General features: G+C 43.2%; 11 non-coding genes across 11 annotated transcripts; all 11 read right to left on the bottom strand.

The window, feature by feature from the left end:
* Positions 1–470: 470 nt before the first annotated feature.
* Positions 471–543, bottom strand: trnav-cac (transfer RNA valine (anticodon CAC)). Its single transcript has one exon. It is a non-coding gene; the product is annotated as a tRNA-Val (tRNA).
* Positions 544–2,001: 1,458 nt separating this feature from the next.
* trnav-cac (transfer RNA valine (anticodon CAC)) lies at positions 2,002–2,074 on the bottom strand. Its single transcript has one exon. It is a non-coding gene; the product is annotated as a tRNA-Val (tRNA).
* A 1,460-nt stretch (positions 2,075–3,534) lies between these two features.
* On the bottom strand, positions 3,535–3,607 carry trnav-aac (transfer RNA valine (anticodon AAC)). The gene has a single exon. It is a non-coding gene; the product is annotated as a tRNA-Val (tRNA).
* Positions 3,608–5,066: 1,459 nt separating this feature from the next.
* trnav-aac (transfer RNA valine (anticodon AAC)) lies at positions 5,067–5,139 on the bottom strand. The gene has a single exon. It is a non-coding gene; the product is annotated as a tRNA-Val (tRNA).
* Positions 5,140–6,598: 1,459 nt separating this feature from the next.
* trnav-aac (transfer RNA valine (anticodon AAC)) lies at positions 6,599–6,671 on the bottom strand. Its single transcript has one exon. It is a non-coding gene; the product is annotated as a tRNA-Val (tRNA).
* A 1,969-nt stretch (positions 6,672–8,640) lies between these two features.
* On the bottom strand, positions 8,641–8,713 carry trnav-aac (transfer RNA valine (anticodon AAC)). The gene has a single exon. It is a non-coding gene; the product is annotated as a tRNA-Val (tRNA).
* A 3,074-nt stretch (positions 8,714–11,787) lies between these two features.
* Positions 11,788–11,860, bottom strand: trnav-cac (transfer RNA valine (anticodon CAC)). Its single transcript has one exon. It is a non-coding gene; the product is annotated as a tRNA-Val (tRNA).
* Positions 11,861–13,832: 1,972 nt separating this feature from the next.
* trnav-aac (transfer RNA valine (anticodon AAC)) lies at positions 13,833–13,905 on the bottom strand. The gene has a single exon. It is a non-coding gene; the product is annotated as a tRNA-Val (tRNA).
* A 1,969-nt stretch (positions 13,906–15,874) lies between these two features.
* On the bottom strand, positions 15,875–15,947 carry trnav-aac (transfer RNA valine (anticodon AAC)). The gene has a single exon. It is a non-coding gene; the product is annotated as a tRNA-Val (tRNA).
* Positions 15,948–17,916: 1,969 nt separating this feature from the next.
* Positions 17,917–17,989, bottom strand: trnav-aac (transfer RNA valine (anticodon AAC)). The gene has a single exon. It is a non-coding gene; the product is annotated as a tRNA-Val (tRNA).
* Positions 17,990–19,957: 1,968 nt separating this feature from the next.
* Positions 19,958–20,030, bottom strand: trnav-aac (transfer RNA valine (anticodon AAC)). The gene has a single exon. It is a non-coding gene; the product is annotated as a tRNA-Val (tRNA).
* Positions 20,031–21,433: the final 1,403 nt, after the last annotated feature.

Below are 21,433 nucleotides of genomic sequence, written 5' to 3'. Positions count from 1 at the left end.
GGCGAACGTGATGACCACTACACTACAGAAACCTTGCTTGTCTGAATGGGCACATCTCTCGTGGGCGTTTCCTCATACAATCAGAGCATGGAAGTCATCATGTCAACAATGGCTAAGCAGTAGGTCTACTCTGCTTTAAGACAAAACATTCACATCCAAACACCAAATGTTGACATCATTCGATACCTTTATAACACAAACGTCTACAAATCAACCGAGTAGCATGAGATTTCTATGTTGGGAGACAACATGACAAAGCACTAGGTAAGTTTCCACTGAGTTTCATTTTGATTGAACTGGCTGCATTAGTACTGCTATCAAGGTACATGGCGATTTAGAACATTCCTGTATCGATCACATGAGACTGACAGCTCACTTTGAGGATCTAAAGGGAAGAGCTCGCCGATAGCCTTTACACTGGCAACAACCACTAAACAGCAGTGGTGTGTATGTCATTCTATCAAGAAGCATGTTTCTGCCTGGTATCGAACCAGGGACCTTTCGCGTGTGAGGCGAACGTGATGACCACTACACTACAGAAACCTTGCTTGTCTGAATGGGCACATCTCTCGTGGGCGTTTCCTCATTCTATCAGAGCATGGAAGTCATCATGTCAACAATGGCTAAGCAGTAGGTCTACTCTGCTTTAAGACAAAACATTCACATCCAAACACCAAATGTTGACATCATTCGATACCTTTATAACACAAACGTCTACAAATCAACCGAGTAGCATGAGTTTTCTACGTTGGGAGACAACATGACAAAGCACTAGGTAAGTTTCCACGGAGTGTAATTTTGATTGAACCGGCTGCATTAGTACTGCTATCAAGGTACATGGCGATTTAGAACATTCCTGTATCGATCACATGAGACTGACAGCTCACATTGAGGATCTAAAGGCAAGCGCTCCCCGATAGCCTTTACACTGGCAACAAATCACTAAACAGCAGTGCTGTTTGTCATTCTATCAAGAAGCATGTTTCTGCCTGGTATCGAACCAGGGACCTTTTGCGTGTGAGGCGAACGTGATGACCACTACACTACAGAAACCTTGCTTGTCTGAACGGGCACATCTCTCGTGGGCGTTTCCTCATTCTATCAGAGCATGGAAGTCATCATGTCAACAATGGCTAAGCAGTAGGTCTACTCTGCTTTAAGACAAAACATTCACATCCAAACACCAAATGTTGACATCATTCGATCCCTTTATAACACAAACGTCTACAAATCAACCGAGTAGCATGAGTTTTCTACGTTGGGAGACAACATGACAAAGCACTAGGTAAGTTTCCACTGAGTTTCATTTTGATTGAACTGGCTGCATTAGTACTGCTATCAAGGTACATGGCGAATTAGAACATTGCTGTATCGATCACATGAGACTGACAGCTCACTTTGAGGATCTAAAGGGAAGAGCTCCCCGATAGCCTTTACACTGGCAACAAACCACTAAACAGCAGTGGTGTTTGTCATTCTATCAAGAAGCATGTTTCTGCCTGGTATCGAACCAGGAACCTTTCGCGTGTGTGGCGAACGTGATGACCACTACACTACAGAAACCTTGCATGTCTGAATGGGCACATCTCTCGTAGGCGTTTCCTCATACAATCAGAGCATGGAAGTCATCATGTCAACAATGGCTAAGCAGTAGGTCTACTCTGCTTTAAGACAAAACATTCACATCCAAACACCAAATGTTGACATCATTCGATACCTTTATAACACAAACGTCTACAAATCAACCGAGTAGCATGAGTTTTCTATGTTGGGAGACAACATGACAAAGCACTAGGTAAGTTTCCACTGAGTTTCATTTTGATTGAACTGGCTGCATTAGTACTGCTATCAAGGTACATGGCGATTTAGAACATTCCTGTATCGATCACATGAGACTGACAGCTCACTTTGAGGATCTAAAGGGAAGAGCTCGCCGATAGCCTTTACACTGGCAACAACCACTAAACAGCAGTGGTGTGTATGTCATTCTATCAAGAAGCATGTTTCTGCCTGGTATCGAACCAGGGACCTTTCGCGTGTGAGGCGAACGTGATGACCACTACACTACAGAAACCTTGCTTGTCTGAATGGGCACATCTCTCGTGGGCGTTTCCTCATTCTATCAGAGCATGGAAGTCATCATGTCAACAATGGCTAAGCAGTAGGTCTACTCTGCTTTAAGACAAAACATTCACATCCAAACACCAAATGTTGACATCATTCGATACCTTTATAACACAAACGTCTACAAATCAACCGAGTAGCATGAGTTTTCTATGTTGGGAGACAACATGACAAAGCACTAGGTAAGTTTCCACGGAGTGTAATTTTGATTGAACCGGCTGCATTAGTACTGTTATCAAGGTACATGGCGATTTAGAACATTCCTGTATCGATCACATGAGACTGACAGCTCACTTTGAGGATCTAAAGGCAAGGGCTCCCCGATAGCCTTTACACTGGCAACAAATCACTAAACAGCAGTGGTGTTTGTCATTCTATCAAGAAGCATGTTTCTGCCTGGTATCGAACCAGGGACTTTTTGCGTGTGAGGCGAACGTGATGACCACTACACTACAGAAACCTTGCTTGTCTGAACGGGCACATCTCTCGTGGGCGTTTCCTCATTCTATCAGAGCATGGAAGTCATCATGTCAACAATGGCTAAGCAGTAGGTCTACTCTGCTTTAAGACAAAACATTCACATCGAAACACCAAATGTTGACATCATTCGATACCTTTATAAGACAAACGTCTACAAATCAACCGAGTAGCATGAGTTTTCTATGTTGGGAGACAACATGACAAAGCACTAGGTAAGTTTCCACGGAGTGTAATTTTGATTGAACCGGCTGCATTAGTACTGCTATCAAGGTACATGGCGATTTAGAACATTCCTGTATCGATCACATGAGACTGACAGCTCACTTTGAGGATCTAAAGGGAAGAGCCCCCACTATAGCCTTTACACTGGCAACAAACCACTAAACAGCAGTGGTGTTTGTCATTCTATCAAGAAGCATGTTTCTGCCTGGTATCGAACCAGGGACCTTTCGGGTGTGAGGCAAACGTGATGACCACTACACTACAGAAACCTTGCTTATCTGAATGGGCACATCTCTCGTGGGCATTTCCTCATACAATAAAAGCATGGAAGTCATCATGTCAACAATGGCTAAGCAGTAGGTCTACTCTGCTTTAAGACAAAACATTCACATCCAAACACCAAATGTTGACATCATTCGATACCTTTATAACACAAACGTCTACAAATCAACCGAGTAGCATGAGTTTTCTATGTTGGGAGACAACATGACAAAGCACTAGGTAAGTTTCCACGGAGTGTAATTTTGATTGAACCGATTGCATTTGTACTGCTATCAAGGTACATGGCGATTTAGAACATTCCTGTATCGATCACATGAGACTGAGAGCTCACTTTGAGGATCTAAAGGGAAGAGCTCCCCAATAGCCTTTACACTGGCAACAAACCACTAAACAGCAGTGGTGTGTTTGTAATTCTATCAAGAAGCATGTTTCTGCCTGGTATTGAACCAGGGACCTTTCGCGTGTTAGGCGAACGTGATGACCATTACACTACAGAAACCTTGCCAGTCTGAATGGGCAAATCTCTCGTGGGCGTTTCCTCATACAATCAGAGCATGGAAGTCATCATGTCAACAATGGCTAAGCAGTAGGTCTACTCTGATTTAAGACAAAACATTCACATCCAAACACCAAATGTTGACATCATTCGATCCCTTTATAACACAAACGTCTACAAATCAACCGAGTAGCATGAGTTTTCTAAGTTGGGAGACAACATGACAAAGCACTAGGTAAGTTTCCACGGAGTGTAATTTTGATTGAACCGGCTGCATTAGTACTGCTATCAAGGTACATGGCGATTTAGAACATTCCTGTATCGATCACATGAGACTGACAGCTCACTTTGAGGATCTAAAGGCAAGCGCTCCCCGATAGCCTTTACACTGGCAACAAATCACTAAACAGCAGTGCTGTTTGTCATTCTATCAAGAAGCATGTTTCTGCCTGGTATCGAACCAGGGACCTTTTGCGTGTGAGGCGAACGTGATGACCACTACACTACAGAAACCTTGCTTGTCTGAACGGGCACATCTCTCGTGGGCGTTTCCTCATTCTATCAGAGCATGGAAGTCATCATGTCAACAATGGCTAAGCAGTAGGTCTACTCTGCTTTAAGACAAAACATTCACATCCAAACACCAAATGTTGACATCATTCGATCCCTTTATAACAAAAACGTCTACAAATCAACCGAGTAGCATGAGTTTTCTACGTTGGGAGACAACATGACAAAGCACTAGGTAAGTTTCCACTGAGTTTCATTTTGATTGAACTGGCTGCATTAGTACTGCTATCAAGGTACATGGCGAATTAGAACATTGCTGTATCGATCACATGAGACTGACAGCTCACTTTGAGGATCTAAAGGGAAGAGCTCCCCGATAGCCTTTACACTGGCAACAAACCACTAAACAGCAGTGGTGTTTGTCATTCTATCAAGAAGCATGTTTCTGCCTGGTATCGAACCAGGAACCTTTCGCGTGTGTGGCGAACGTGATGACCACTACACTACAGAAACCTTGCATGTCTGAATGGGCACATCTCTCGTAGGCGTTTCCTCATACAATCAGAGCATGGAAGTCATCATGTCAACAATGGCTAAGCAGTAGGTCTACTCTGCTTTAAGACAAAACATTCACATCCAAACATCAAATGTTGACATCATTCGATACCTTTATAACACAAACGTCTACAAATCAACCGAGTAGCATGAGTTTTCTATGTTGGGAGACAACATGACAAAGCACTAGGTAAGTTTCCACGGAGTGTAATTTTGATTGAACCGATTGCATTTGTACTGCTATCAAGGTACATGGCGATTTAGAACATTCCTGTATCGATCACATGAGACTGAGAGCTCACTTTGAGGATCTAAAGGGAAGAGCTCCCCGATAGCCTTTACACTGGCAACAAACCACTAAACAGCAGTGGTGTGTTTGTAATTCTATCAAGAAGCATGTTTCTGCCTGGTATCGAACCAGGGACCTTTCGCGTGTTAGGCGAACGTGATGACCACTACACTACAGAAACCTTGCTTGTCTGAATGGGCACATCTCTCGTGGGCGTTTCCTCATTCTATCAGAGCATGGAAGTCATCATGTCAACAATGGCTAAGCAGTAGGTCTACTCTGCTTTAAGACAAAACATTCACATCCAAACACCAAATGTTGACATCATTCGATACCTTTATAACACAAACGTCTACAAATCAACCGAGTAGCATGAGTTTTCTATGTTGGGAGACAACATGACAAAGCACTAGGTAAGTTTCCACGGAGTGTAATTTTGATTGAACCGGCTGCATTAGTACTGTTATCAAGGTACATGGCGATTTAGAACATTCCTGTATCGATCACATGAGACTGACAGCTCACTTTGAGGATCTAAAGGCAAGCGCTCCCCGATAGCCTTTACACTGGCAACAAATCACTAAACAGCAGTGGTGTTTGTCATTCTATCAAGAAGCATGTTTCTGCCTGGTATCGAACCAGGGACCTTTTGCGTGTGAGGCGAACGTGATGACCACTACACTACAGAAACCTTGCTTGTCTGAACGGGCACATCTCTCGTGGGCGTTTCCTCATTCTATCAGAGCATGGAAGTCATCATGTCAACAATGGCTAAGCAGTAGGTCTACTCTGCTTTAAGACAAAACATTCACATCGAAACACCAAATGTTGACATCATTCGATACCTTTATAAGACAAACGTCTACAAATCAACCGAGTAGCATGAGTTTTCTATGTTGGGAGACAACATGACAAAGCACTAGGTAAGTTTCCACGGAGTGTAATTTTGATTGAACCGGCTGCATTAGTACTGCTATCAAGGTACATGGCGATTTAGAACATTCCTGTATCGATCACATGAGACTGACAGCTCACTTTGAGGATCTAAAGGCAAGCGCTCCCCGATAGCCTTTACACTGGCAACAAACCACTAAACAGCAGTGGTGTTTGTCATTCTATCAAGAAGCATGTTTCTGCCTGGTATCGAACCAGGGACCTTTCGGGTGTGAGGCAAACGTGATGACCACTACACTACAGAAACCTTGCTTGTCTGAACGGTCACATCTCTCGTGGGCGTTTCCTCATTCTATCAGAGCATGGAAGTCATCATGTCAACAATGGCTAAGCAGTAAGTCTACTCTGCTTTAAGACAAAACATTCACATCCAAACACCAAATGTTGACATCATTCGATACCTTTATAACACAAACGTCTACAAATCAACCGAGTAGCATGAGTTTTCTATGTTGGGAGACAACATGACAAAGCACTAGGTAAGTTTCCACGGAGTGTAATTTTGATTGAACCGATTGCATTTGTACTGCTATCAAGGTACATGGCGATTTAGAACATTCCTGTATCGATCACATGAGACTGAGAGCTCACTTTGAGGATCTAAAGGGAAGAGCTCCCCAATAGCCTTTACACTGGCAACAAACCACTAAACAGCAGTGGTGTGTTTGTAATTCTATCAAGAAGCATGTTTCTGCCTGGTATTGAACCAGGGACCTTTCGCGTGTTAGGCGAACGTGATGACCATTACACTACAGAAACCTTGCCAGTCTGAATGGGCACATCTCTCGTGGGCGTTTCCTCATACAATCAGAGCATGGAAGTCATCATGTCAACAATGGCTAAGCAGTAGGTCTACTCTGATTTAAGACAAAACATTCACATCCAAACACCAAATGTTGACATCATTCGATCCCTTTATAACACAAACGTCTACAAATCAACCGAGTAGCATGAGTTTTCTACGTTGGGAGACAACATGACAAAGCACTAGGTAAGTTTCCACGGAGTGTAATTTTGATTGAACCGGCTGCATTAGTACTGCTATCAAGGTACATGGCGATTTAGAACATTCCTGTATCGATCACATGAGACTGACAGCTCACTTTGAGGATCTAAAGGCAAGCGCTCCCCGATAGCCTTTACACTGGCAACAAATCACTAAACAGCAGTGCTGTTTGTCATTCTATCAAGAAGCATGTTTCTGCCTGGTATCGAACCAGGGACCTTTTGCGTGTGAGGCGAACGTGATGACCACTACACTACAGAAACCTTGCTTGTCTGAACGGGCACATCTCTCGTGGGCGTTTCCTCATTCTATCAGAGCATGGAAGTCATCATGTCAACAATGGCTAAGCAGTAGGTCTACTCTGCTTTAAGACAAAACATTCACATCCAAACACCAAATGTTGACATCATTCGATCCCTTTATAACACAAACGTCTACAAATCAACCGAGTAGCATGAGTTTTCTACGTTGGGAGACAACATGACAAAGCACTAGGTAAGTTTCCACGGAGTGTAATTTTGATTGAACCGGCTGCATTAGTACTGCTATCAAGGTACATGGCGATTTAGAACATTCCTGTATCGATCACATGAGACTGACAGCTCACTTTGAGGATCTAAAGGGAAGAGCTCCCCGATAGCCTTTACACTGGCAACAAACCACTAAACAGCAGTGGTGTTTGTCATTCTATCAAGAAGCATGTTTCTGCCTGGTATCGAACCAGGAACCTTTCGCGTGTGTGGCGAACGTGATGACCACTACACTACAGAAACCTTGCATGTCTGAATGGGCACATCTCTCGTAGGCGTTTCCTCATACAATCAGAGCATGGAAGTCATCATGTCAACAATGGCTAAGCAGTAGGTCTACTCTGCTTTAAGACAAAACATTCACATCCAAACACCAAATGTTGACATCATTCGATCCCTTTATAACACAAACGTCTACAAATCAACCGAGTAGCATGAGTTTTCTATGTTGGGAGACAACATGACAAAGCACTAGGTAAGTTTCCACTGAGTATAATTTTGATTGAACCGGCTGCATTAGTACTGCTATCAAGGTACATGGCGATTTAGAACATTCCTGTATCGATCACATGAGACTGACAGCTCACTTTGAGGATCTAAAGGGAAGAGCTCCCCGATAGCCTTTACACTGGCAACAAACCACTAAACAGCAGTGGTGTTTGTCATTCTATCAAGAAGCATGTTTCTGCCTGGTATCGAACCAGGGACCTTTCGGGTGTGAGGCAAACGTGATGACCACTATACTACAGAAACCTTGCTTGTCTGAATGGGCACATCTCTCGTGGGCATTTCCTCATACAATAAAAGCATGGAAGTCATCATGTCAACAATGGCTAAGCAGTAGGTCTACTCTGCTTTAAGACAAAACATTCACATCCAAACACCAAATGTTGACATCATTCGATACCTTTATAACACAAACGTCTACAAATCAACCGAGTAGCATGAGTTTTCTATGTTGGGAGACAACATGACAAAGCACTAGGTAAGTTTCCACGGAGTGTAATTTTGATTGAACCGATTGCATTTGTACTGCTATCAAGGTACATGGCGATTTAGAACATTCCTGTATCGATCACATGAGACTGAGAGCTCACTTTGAGGATCTAAAGGGAAGAGCTCCCCGATAGCCTTTACACTGGCAACAAACCACTAAACAGCAGTGGTGTGTTTGTAATTCTATCAAGAAGCATGTTTCTGCCTGGTATTGAACCAGGGACCTTTCGCGTGTTAGGCGAACGTGATGACCACTACACTACAGAAACCTTGCCAGTCTGAATGGGCACATCTCTCGTGGGCGTTTCCTCATACAATCAGAGCATGGAAGTCATCATGTCAACAATGGCTAAGCAGTAGGTCTACTCTGATTTAAGACAAAACATTCACATCCAAACACCAAATGTTGACATCATTCGATCCCTTTATAACACAAACGTCTACAAATCAACCGAGTAGCATGAGTTTTCTACGTTGGGAGACAACATGACAAAGCACTAGGTAAGTTTCCACGGAGTGTAATTTTGATTGAACCGGCTGCATTAGTACTGCTATCAAGGTACATGGCGATTTAGAACATTCCTGTATCGATCACATGAGACTGACAGCTCACTTTGAGGATCTAAAGGCAAGCGCTCCCCGATAGCCTTTACACTGGCAACAAATCACTAAACAGCAGTGCTGTTTGTCATTCTATCAAGAAGCATGTTTCTGCCTGGTATCGAACCAGGGACCTTTTGCGTGTGAGGCGAACGTGATGACCACTACACTACAGAAACCTTGCTTGTCTGAACGGGCACATCTCTCGTGGGCGTTTCCTCATTCTATCAGAGCATGGAAGTCATCATGTCAACAATGGCTAAGCAGTAGGTCTACTCTGCTTTAAGACAAAACATTCACATCCAAACACCAAATGTTGACATCATTCGATCCCTTTATAACACAAACGTCTACAAATCAACCGAGTAGCATGAGTTTTCTACGTTGGGAGACAACATGACAAAGCACTAGGTAAGTTTCCACTGAGTTTCATTTTGATTGAACTGGCTGCATTAGTACTGCTATCAAGGTACATGGCGAATTAGAACATTGCTGTATCGATCACATGAGACTGACAGCTCACTTTGAGGATCTAAAGGGAAGAGCTCCCCGATAGCCTTTACACTGGCAACAAACCACTAAACAGCAGTGGTGTTTGTCATTCTATCAAGAAGCATGTTTCTGCCTGGTATCGAACCAGGAACCTTTCGCGTGTGTGGCAAACGTGATGACCACTACACTACAGAAACCTTGCATGTCTGAATGGGCACATCTCTCGTAGGCGTTTCCTCATACAATCAGAACGTGATGACCACTACACTACAGAAACCTTGCATGTCTGAATGGGCACATCTCTCGTAGGCGTTTCCTCATACAATCAGAGCATGGAAGTCATCATGTCAACAATGGCTAAGCAGTAGGTCTACTCTGCTTTAAGACAAAACATTCACATCCAAACACCAAATGTTGACATCATTCGATCCCTTTATAACACAAACGTCTACAAATCAACCGAGTAGCATGAGTTTTCTATGTTGGGAGACAACATGACAAAGCACTAGGTAAGTTTCCACTGAGTTTCATTTTGATTGAACTGGCTGCATTAGTACTGCTATCAAGGTACATGGCGATTTAGAACATTCCTGTATCGATCACATGAGACTGACAGCTCACTTTGAGGATCTAAAGGGAAGAGTTCGCCGATAGCCTTTACACTGGCAACAAACCACTAAACAGCAGTGGTGTGTATGTCATTCTATCAAGAAGCATGTTTCTGCCTGGTATCGAACTAGGGACCTTTCACGTGTGAGGCGAACGTGATGACCACTACACTACAGAAACCTTGCATGTCTGAATGGGCACATCTCTCGTGGGCGTTTCCTCATACAATCAGAGCATGGAAGTCATCATGTCAACAATGGCTAAGCAGTAGGTCTACTCTGCTTTAAGACAAAACATTCACATCCAAACACCAAATGTTGACATCATTCGATACCTTTATAACACAAACGTCTACAAATCAACCGAGTAGCATGAGTTTTCTATGTTGGGAGACAACATGACAAAGCACTAGGTAAGTTTCCACTGAGTTTCATTTTGATTGAACTGGCTGCATTAGTACTGCTATCAAGGTACATGGCGATTTAGAACATTCCTGTATCGATCACATGAGACTGACAGCTCACTTTGAGGATCTAAAGGGAAGAGCTCGCCGATAGCCTTTACACTGGCAACAAACCACTAAACAGCAGTGGTGTGTATGTCATTCTATCAAGAAGCATGTTTCTGCCTGGGATCGAAGCAGGGATCTTTCGGGTGTGAGGCAAACATGATGACCACTACACCACAGAAACCTTGCTTGTCTGAACGGGCACATCTCTCGTGGGCGTTTCCTCATTCTATCATAGCATGGAAGTCATCATGTCAACAATGGCTAAGCAGTAGGTCTACTCTGCTTTAAGACAAAACATTCACATTCAAACACCAAATGTTGACATCATTCGATCCCTTTATAACACAAACGTCTACAAATCAACCGAGTAGCATGAGTTTTCTATGTTGGGAGACAACATGACAAAGCACTAGGTAAGTTTCCACTGAGTTTCATTTTGATTGAACTGGCTGCATTAGTACTGCTATCAAGGTACATGGCGATTTAGAACATTCCTGTATCAATCACATGAGACTGACAGCTCACTTTGAGGATCTAAAGGGAAGAGTTCGCCGATAGCCTTTACACTGGCAACAAACCACTAAACAGCAGTGGTGTGTATGTCATTCTATCAAGAAGCATGTTTCTGCCTGGTATCGAACTAGGGACCTTTCGCGTGTGAGGCGAACGTGATGACCACTACACTACAGAAACCTTGCATGTCTGAATGGGCACATCTCTCGTGGGCGTTTCCTCATACAATCAGAGCATGGAAGTCATCATGTCAACAATGGCTAAGCAGTAGGTCTACTCTGCTTTAAGACAAAACATTCACATCCAAACACCAAATGTTGACATCATTCGATACCTTTATAACACAAACGTCTACAAATCAACCGAGTAGCATGAGTTTTCTATGTTGGGAGACAACATGACAAAGCACTAGGTAAGTTTCCACTGAGTTTCATTTTGATTGAACTGGCTGCATTAGTACTGCTATCAAGGTACATGGCGATTTAGAACATTCCTGTATCGATCACATGAGACTGACAGCTCACTTTGAGGATCTAAAGGGAAGAGCTCGCCGATAGCCTTTACACTGGCAACAACCACTAAACAGCAGTGGTGTGTATGTCATTCTATCAAGAAGCATGTTTCTGCCTGGTATCGAACCAGGGACCTTTCGCGTGTGAGGCGAACGTGATGACCACTACACTACAGAAACCTTGCTTGTCTGAATGGGCACATCTCTCGTGGGCGTTTCCTCATTCTATCAGAGCATGGAAGTCATCATGTCAACAATGGCTAAGCAGTAGGTCTACTCTGCTTTAAGACAAAACATTCACATCCAAACACCAAATGTTGACATCATTCGATACCTTTATAAGACAAACGTCTACAAATCAACCGAGTAGCATGAGTTTTCTATGTTGGGAGACAACATGACAAAGCACTAGGTAAGTTTCCACTGAGTTTCATTTTGATTGAACTGGCTGCATTAGTACTGCTATCAAGGTACATGGCGATTTAGAACATTCCTGTATCAATCACATGAGACTGACAGCTCACTTTGAGGATCTAAAGGGAAGAGTTCGCCGATAGCCTTTACACTGGCAACAAACCACTAAACAGCAGTGGTGTGTATGTCATTCTATCAAGAAGCATGTTTCTGCCTGGTATCGAACTAGGGACCTTTCGCGTGTGAGGCGAACGTGATGACCACTACACTACAGAAACCTTGCATGTCTGAATGGGCACATCTCTCGTGGGCGTTTCCTCATACAATCAGAGCATGGAAGTCATCATGTCAACAATGGCTAAGCAGTAGGTCTACTCTGCTTTAAGACAAAACATTCACATCCAAACACCAAATGTTGACATCATTCGATACCTTTATAACACAAACGTCTACAAATCAACCGAGTAGCATGAGTTTTCTATGTTGGGAGACAACATGACAAAGCACTAGGTAAGTTTCCACTGAGTTTCATTTTGATTGAACTGGCTGCATTAGTACTGCTATCAAGGTACATGGCGATTTAGAACATTCCTGTATCGATCACATGAGACTGACAGCTCACTTTGAGGATCTAAAGGGAAGAGCTCGCCGATAGCCTTTACACTGGCAACAACCACTAAACAGCAGTGGTGTGTATGTCATTCTATCAAGAAGCATGTTTCTGCCTGGTATCGAACCAGGGACCTTTCGGGTGTGAGGCAAACGTGATGACCACTACACTACAGAAACCTTGCTTGTCTGAACGGTCACATCTCTCGTGGGCGTTTCCTCATTCTATCAGAGCATGGAAGTCATCATGTCAACAATGGCTAAGCAGTAAGTCTACTCTGCTTTAAGACAAAACATTCACATCCAAACACCAAATGTTGATATCATTCGATACCTTTATAACACAAACGTCTACAAATCAACCGAGTAGCATGAGTTTTCTATGTTGGGAGACAACATGACAAAGCACTAGGTAAGTTTCCACTGAGTGTAATTTTGATTGAACCGGCTGCATTAGTACTGCTATCAAGGTACATGACGATTTAGAACATTCCTGTATCGATCACATGAGACTGACAGCTCACTTTGAGGATCTAAAGGGAAGAGCTCCCCGATAGCCTTTACACTGGCAACAAACCACTAAACAGCAGTGGTGTTTGTCATTCTATCAAGAAGCATGTTTCTGCCTGGTATCGAACCAGGGACCTTTCGGGTGTGAGGCAAACGTGATGACCACTACACTACAGAAACCTTGCTTGTCTGAATGGGCACATCTCTCGTGGGCATTTCCTCATACAATAAAAGCATGGAAGTCATCATGTCAACAATGGCTAAGCAGTAGGTCTACTCTGCTTTAAGACAAAACATTCACATCCAAACACCAAATGTTGACATCATTCGATACCTTTATAACACAAACGTCTACAAATCAACCGAGTAGCATGAGTTTTCTATGTTGGGAGACAACATGACAAAGCACTAGGTAAGTTTCCACGGAGTGTAATTTTGATTGAACCGATTGCATTTGTACTGCTATCAAGGTACATGGCGATTTAGAACATTCCTGTATCGATCACATGAGACTGAGAGCTCACTTTGAGGATCTAAAGGGAAGAGCTCCCCGATAGCCTTTACACTGGCAACAAACCACTAAACAGCAGTGGTGTGTTTGTAATTCTATCAAGAAGCATGTTTCTGCCTGGTATTGAACCAGGGACCTTTCGCGTGTTAGGCGAACGTGATGACCACTACACTACAGAAACCTTGCCAGTCTGAATGGGCACATCTCTCGTGGGCGTTTCCTCATACAATCAGAGCATGGAAGTCATCATGTCAACAATGGCTAAGCAGTAGGTCTACTCTGCTTTAAGACAAAACATTCACATCCAAACCCCAAATGTTGACATCATTCGATCCCTTTATAACACAAACGTCTACAAATCAACCGAGTAGCATGAGTTTTCTACGTTGGGAGACAACATGACAAAGCACTAGGTAAGTTTCCACGGAGTGTAATTTTGATTGAACCGGCTGCATTAGTACTGCTATCAAGGTACATGGCGATTTAGAACATTCCTGTATCGATCACATGAGACTGACAGCTCACTTTGAGGATCTAAAGGCAAGCGCTCCCCGATAGCCTTTACACTGGCAACAAATCACTAAACAGCAGTGGTGTTTGTCATTCTATCAAGAAGCATGTTTCTGCCTGGTATCGAACCAGGGACCTTTTGCGTGTGAGGCGAACGTGATGACCACTACACTACAGAAACCTTGCTTGTCTGAACGGGCACATCTCTCGTGGGCGTTTCCTCATTCTATCATAGCATGGAAGTCATCATGTCAACAATGGCTAAGCAGTAGGTCTACTCTGCTTTAAGACAAAACATTCACATCCAAACACCAAATGTTGACATCATTCGATCCCTTTATAACACAAACGTCTACAAATCAACCGAGTAGCATGAGTTTTCTATGTTGGGAGACAACATGACAAAGCACTAGGTAAGTTTCCACTGAGTTTCATTTTGATTGAACTGGCTGCATTAGTACTGCTATCAAGGTACATGGCGATTTAGAACATTCCTGTATCGATCACATGAGACTGACAGCTCACTTTGAGGATCTAAAGGCAAGCGCTCCCCGATAGCCTTTACACTGGCAACAAACCACTAAACAGCAGTGGTGTTTGTCATTCTATCAAGAAGCATGTTTCTGCCTGGTATCGAACCAGGGACCTTTCGGGTGTGAGGCAAACGTGATGACCACTACACTACAGAAACCTTGCTTGTCTGAACGGTCACATCTCTCGTGGGCGTTTCCTCATTCTATCAGAGCATGGAAGTCATCATGTCAACAATGGCTAAGCAGTAAGTCTACTCTGCTTTAAGACAAAACATTCACATCCAAACACCAAATGTTGATATCATTCGATACCTTTATAACACAAACGTCTACAAATCAACCGAGTAGCATGAGTTTTCTATGTTGGGAGACAACATGACAAAGCACTAGGTAAGTTTCCACTGAGTGTAATTTTGATTGAACCGGCTGCATTAGTACTGCTATCAAGGTACATGGCGATTTAGAACATTCCTGTATCGATCACATGAGACTGACAGCTCACTTTGAGGATCTAAAGGGAAGAGCTCCCCGATAGCCTTTACACTGGCAACAAACCACTAAACAGCAGTGGTGTTTGTCATTCTATCAAGAAGCATGTTTCTGCCTGGTATCGAACCAGGGACCTTTCGGGTGTGAGGCAAACGTGATGACCACTACACTACAGAAACCTTGCTTGTCTGAATGGGCACATCTCTCGTGGGCATTTCCTCATACAATAAAAGCATGGAAGTCATCATGTCAACAATGGCTAAGCAGTAGGTCTACTCTGCTTTAAGACAAAACATTCACATCCAAACACCAAATGTTGACATCATTCGATACCTTTATAACACAAACGTCTACAAATCAACCGAGTAGCATGAGTTTTCTATGTTGGGAGACGACATGACAAAGCACTAGGTAAGTTTCCACGGAGTGTAATTTTGATTGAACCGATTGCATTTGTACTGCTATCAAGGTACATGGCGATTTAGAACATTCCTGTATCGATCACATGAGACTGAGAGCTCACTTTGAGGATCTAAAGGGAAGAGCTCCCCGATAGCCTTTACACTGGCAACAAACCACTAAACAGCAGTGGTGTGTTTGTAATTCTATCAAGAAGCATGTTTCTGCCTGGTATTGAACCAGGGACCTTTCGCGTGTTAGGCGAACGTGATGACCACTACACTACAGAAACCTTGCCAGTCTGAATGGGCACATCTCTCGTGGGCGTTTCCTCATACAATCAGAGCATGGAAGTCATCATGTCAACAATGGCTAAGCAGTAGGTCTACTCTGCTTTAAGACAAAACATTCACATCCAAACCCCAAATGTTGACATCATTCGATCCCTTTATAACACAAACGTCTACAAATCAACCGAGTAGCATGAGTTTTCTACGTTGGGAGACAACATGACAAAGCACTAGGTAAGTTTCCACGGAGTGTAATTTTGATTGAACCGGCTGCATTAGTACTGCTATCAAGGTACATGGCGATTTAGAACATTCCTGTATCGATCACATGAGACTGACAGCTCACTTTGAGGATCTAAAGGCAAGCGCTCCCCGATAGCCTTTACACTGGCAACAAATCACTAAACAGCAGTGGTGTTTGTCATTCTATCAAGAAGCATGTTTCTGCCTGGTATCGAACCAGGGACCTTTTGCGTGTGAGGCGAACGTGATGACCACTACACTACAGAAACCTTGCTTGTCTGAACGGGCACATCTCTCGTGGGCGTTTCCTCATTCTATCATAGCATGGAAGTCATCATGTCAACAATGGCTAAGCAGTAGGTCTACTCTGCTTTAAGACAAAACATTCACATCCAAACACCAAATGTTGACATCATTCGATCCCTTTATAACACAAACGTCTACAAATCAACCGAGTAGCATGAGTTTTCTATGTTGGGAGACAACATGACAAAGCACTAGGTAAGTTTCCACTGAGTTTCATTTTGATTGAACTGGCTGCATTAGTACTGCTATCAAGGTACATGGCGATTTAGAACACTCCTGTATCGATCACATGAGACTGACAGCTCACTTTGAGGATCTAAAGGCAAGCGCTCCCCGATAGCCTTTACACTGGCAACAAACCACTAAACAGCAGTGGTGTTTGTCATTCTATCAAGAAGCATGTTTCTGCCTGGTATCGAACCAGGGACCTTTCGGGTGTGAGGCAAACGTGATGACCACTACACTACAGAAACCTTGCTTGTCTGAACGGTCACATCTCTCGTGGGCGTTTCCTCATTCTATCAGAGCATGGAAGTCATCATGTCAACAATGGCTAAGCAGTAAGTCTACTCTGCTTTAAGACAAAACATTCACATCCAAACACCAAATGTTGATATCATTCGATACCTTTATAACACAAACGTCTACAAATCAACCGAGTAGCATGAGTTTTCTATGTTGGGAGACAACATGACAAAGCACTAGGTAAGTTTCCACTGAGTGTAATTTTGATTGAACCGGCTGCATTAGTACTGCTATCAAGGTACATGGCGATTTAGAACATTCCTGTATCGATCACATGAGACTGACAGCTCACTTTGAGGATCTAAAGGGAAGAGCTCCCCGATAGCCTTTACACTGGCAACAAACCACTAAACAGCAGTGGTGTTTGTCATTCTATCAAGAAGCATGTTTCTGCCTGGTATCGAACCAGGGACCTTTCGGGTGTGAGGCAAACGTGATGACCACTACACTACAGAAACCTTGCTTGTCTGAATGGGCACATCTCTCGTGGGCATTTCCTCATACAATAAAAGCATGGAAGTCATCATGTCAACAATGGCTAAGCAGTAGGTCTACTCTGCTTTAAGACAAAACATTCACATCCAAACACCAAATGTTGACATCATTCGATACCTTTATAACACAAACGTCTACAAATCAACCGAGTAGCATGAGTTTTCTATGTTGGGAGACAACATGACAAAGCACTAGGTAAGTTTCCACGAAGTGTAATTTTGATTGAACCGATTGCATTTGTACTGCTATCAAGGTACATGGCGATTTAGAACATTCCTGTATCGATCACATGAGACTGAGAGCTCACTTTGAGGATCTAAAGGGAAGAGCTCCCCGATAGCCTTTACACTGGCAACAAACCACTAAACAGCAGTGGTGTGTTTGTAATTCTATCAAGAAGCATGTTTCTGCCTGGTATTGAACCAGGGACCTTTCGCGTGTTAGGCGAACGTGATGACCACTACACTACAGAAACCTTGCCAGTCTGAATGGGCACATCTCTCGTGGGCGTTTCCTCATACAATCAGAGCATGGAAGTCATCATGTCAACAATGGCTAAGCAGTAGGTCTACTCTGCTTTAAGACAAAACATTCACATCCAAACCCCAAATGTTGACATCATTCGATCCCTTTATAACACAAACGTCTACAAATCAACCGAGTAGCATGAGTTTTCTACGTTGGGAGACAACATGACAAAGCACTAGGTAAGTTTCCACGGAGTGTAATTTTGATTGAACCGGCTGCATTAGTACTGCTATCAAGGTACATGGCGATTTAGAACATTCCTGTATCGATCACATGAGACTGACAGCTCACTTTGAGGATCTAAAGGCAAGCGCTCCCCGATAGCCTTTACACTGGCAACAAATCACTAAACAGCAGTGGTGTTTGTCATTCTATCAAGAAGCATGTTTCTGCCTGGTATCGAACCAGGGACCTTTTGCGTGTGAGGCGAACGTGATGACCACTACACTACAGAAACCTTGCTTGTCTGAACGGGCACATCTCTCGTGGGCGTTTCCTCATTCTATCATAGCATGGAAGTCATCATGTCAACAATGGCTAAGCAGTAGGTCTACTCTGCTTTAAGACAAAACATTCACATCCAAACACCAAATGTTGACATCATTCGATCCCTTTATAACACAAACGTCTACAAATCAACCGAGTAGCATGAGTTTTCTATGTTGGGAGACAACATGACAAAGCACTAGGTAAGTTTCCACTGAGTTTCATTTTGATTGAACTGGCTGCATTAGTACTGCTATCAAGGTACATGGCGATTTAGAACATTCCTGTATCGATCACATGAGACTGACAGCTCACTTTGAGGATCTAAAGGCAAGCGCTCCCCGATAGCCTTTACACTGGCAACAAACCACTAAACAGCAGTGGTGTTTGTCATTCTATCAAGAAGCATGTTTCTGCCTGGTATCGAACCAGGACCTTTCGGGTGTGAGGCAAACGTGATGACCACTACACTACAGAAACCTTGCTTGTCTGAACGGTCACATCTCTCGTGGGCGTTTCCTCATTCTATCAGAGCATGGAAGTCATCATGTCAACAATGGCTAAGCAGTAAGTCTACTCTGCTTTAAGACAAAACATTCACATCCAAACACCAAATGTTGATATCATTCGATACCTTTATAACACAAACGTCTACAAATCAACCGAGTAGCATGAGTTTTCTATGTTGGGAGACAACATGACAAAGCACTAGGTAAGTTTCCACTGAGTGTAATTTTGATTGAACCGGCTGCATTAGTACTGCTATCAAGGTACATGGCGATTTAGAACATTCCTGTATCGATCACATGAGACTGACAGCTCACTTTGAGGATCTAAAGGGAAGAGCTCCCCGATAGCCTTTACACTGGCAACAAACCACTAAACAGCAGTGGTGTTTGTCATTCTATCAAGAAGCATGTTTCTGCCTGGTATCGAACCAGGGACCTTTCGGGTGTGAGGCAAACGTGATGACCACTACACTACAGAAACCTTGCTTGTCTGAATGGGCACATCTCTCGTGGGCATTTCCTCATACAATAAAAGCATGGAAGTCATCATGTCAACAATGGCTAAGCAGTAGGTCTACTCTGCTTTAAGACAAAACATTCACATCCAAACACCAAATGTTGACATCATTCGATACCTTTATAACACAAACGTCTACAAATCAACCGAGTAGCATGAGTTTTCTATGTTGGGAGACAACATGACAAAGCACTAGGTAAGTTTCCACGGAGTGTAATTTTGATTGAACCGATTGCATTTGTACTGCTATCAAGGTACATGGCGATTTAGAACATTCCTGTATCGATCACATGAGACTGAGAGCTCACTTTGAGGATCTAAAGGGAAGAGCTCCCCGATAGCCTTTACACTGGCAACAAACCACTAAACAGCAGTGGTGTGTTTGTAATTCTATCAAGAAGCATGTTTCTGCCTGGTATTGAACCAGGGACCTTTCGCGTGTTAGGCGAACGTGATGACCACTACACTACAGAAACCTTGCCAGTCTGAATGGGCACATCTCTCGTGGGCGTTTCCTCATACAATCAGAGCATGGAAGTCATCATGTCAACAATGGCTAAGCAGTAGGTCTACTCTGCTTTAAGACAAAACATTCACATCCAAACCCCAAATGTTGACATCATTCGATCCCTTTATAACACAAACGTCTACAAATCAACCGAGTAGCATGAGTTTTCTACGTTGGGAGACAACATGACAAAGCACTAGGTAAGTTTCCACGGAGTGTAATTTTGATTGAACCGGCTGCATTAGTACTGCTATCAAGGTACATGGCGATTTAGAACATTCCTGTATCGATCACATGAGACTGACAGCTCACTTTGAGGATCTAAAGGCAAGCGCTCCCCGATAGCCTTTACACTGGCAACAAATCACTAAACAGCAGTGGTGTTTGTCATTCTATCAAGAAGCATGTTTCTGCCTGGTATCGAACCAGGGACCTTTTGCGTGTGAGGCGAACGTGATGACCACTACACTACAGAAACCTTGCTTGTCTGAACGGGCACATCTCTCGTGGGCGTTTCCTCATTCTATCATAGCATGGAAGTCATCATGTCAACAATGGCTAAGCAGTAGGTCTACTCTGCTTTAAGACAAAACATTCACATCCAAACACCAAATGTTGACATCATTCGATCCCTTTATAACACAAACGTCTACAAATCAACCGAGTAGCATGAGTTTTCTATGTTGGGAGACAACATGACAAAGCACTAGGTAAGTTTCCACTGAGTTTCATTTTGATTGAACTGGCTGCATTAGTACTGCTATCAAGGTACATGGCGATTTAGAACATTCCTGTATCGATCACATGAGACTGACAGCTCACTTTGAGGATCTAAAGGCAAGCGCTCCCCGATAGCCTTTACACTGGCAACAAACCACTAAACAGCAGTGGTGTTTGTCATTCTATCAAGAAGCATGTTTCTGCCTGGTATCGAACCAGGGACCTTTCGGGTGTGAGGCAAACGTGATGACCACTACACTACAGAAACCTTGCTTGTCTGAACGGTCACATCTCTCGTGGGCGTTTCCTCATTCTATCAGAGCATGGAAGTCATCATGTCAACAATGGCTAAGCAGTAAGTCTACTCTGCTTTAAGACAAAACATTCACATCCAAACACCAAATGTTGATATCATTCGATACCTTTATAACACAAACGTCTACAAATCAACCGAGTAGCATGAGTTTTCTATGTTGGGAGACAACATGACAAAGCACTAGGTAAGTTTCCACTGAGTGTAATTTTGATTGAACCGGCTGCATTAGTACTGCTATCAAGGTACATGGCGATTTAGAACATTCCTGTATCGATCACATGAGACTGACAGCTCACTTTGAGGATCTAAAGGGAAGAGCTCCCCGATAGCCTTTA

This window comes from Brachyhypopomus gauderio, unplaced genomic scaffold, assembly GCF_052324685.1.
Source record: "Brachyhypopomus gauderio isolate BG-103 unplaced genomic scaffold, BGAUD_0.2 sc51, whole genome shotgun sequence".
NCBI classification, from domain to species: Eukaryota; Metazoa; Chordata; class Actinopteri; order Gymnotiformes; family Hypopomidae; genus Brachyhypopomus; species Brachyhypopomus gauderio.
Note: the sequence above shows the minus strand (reverse complement) of the source record. Positions and strands in the feature narration are given on the sequence as shown.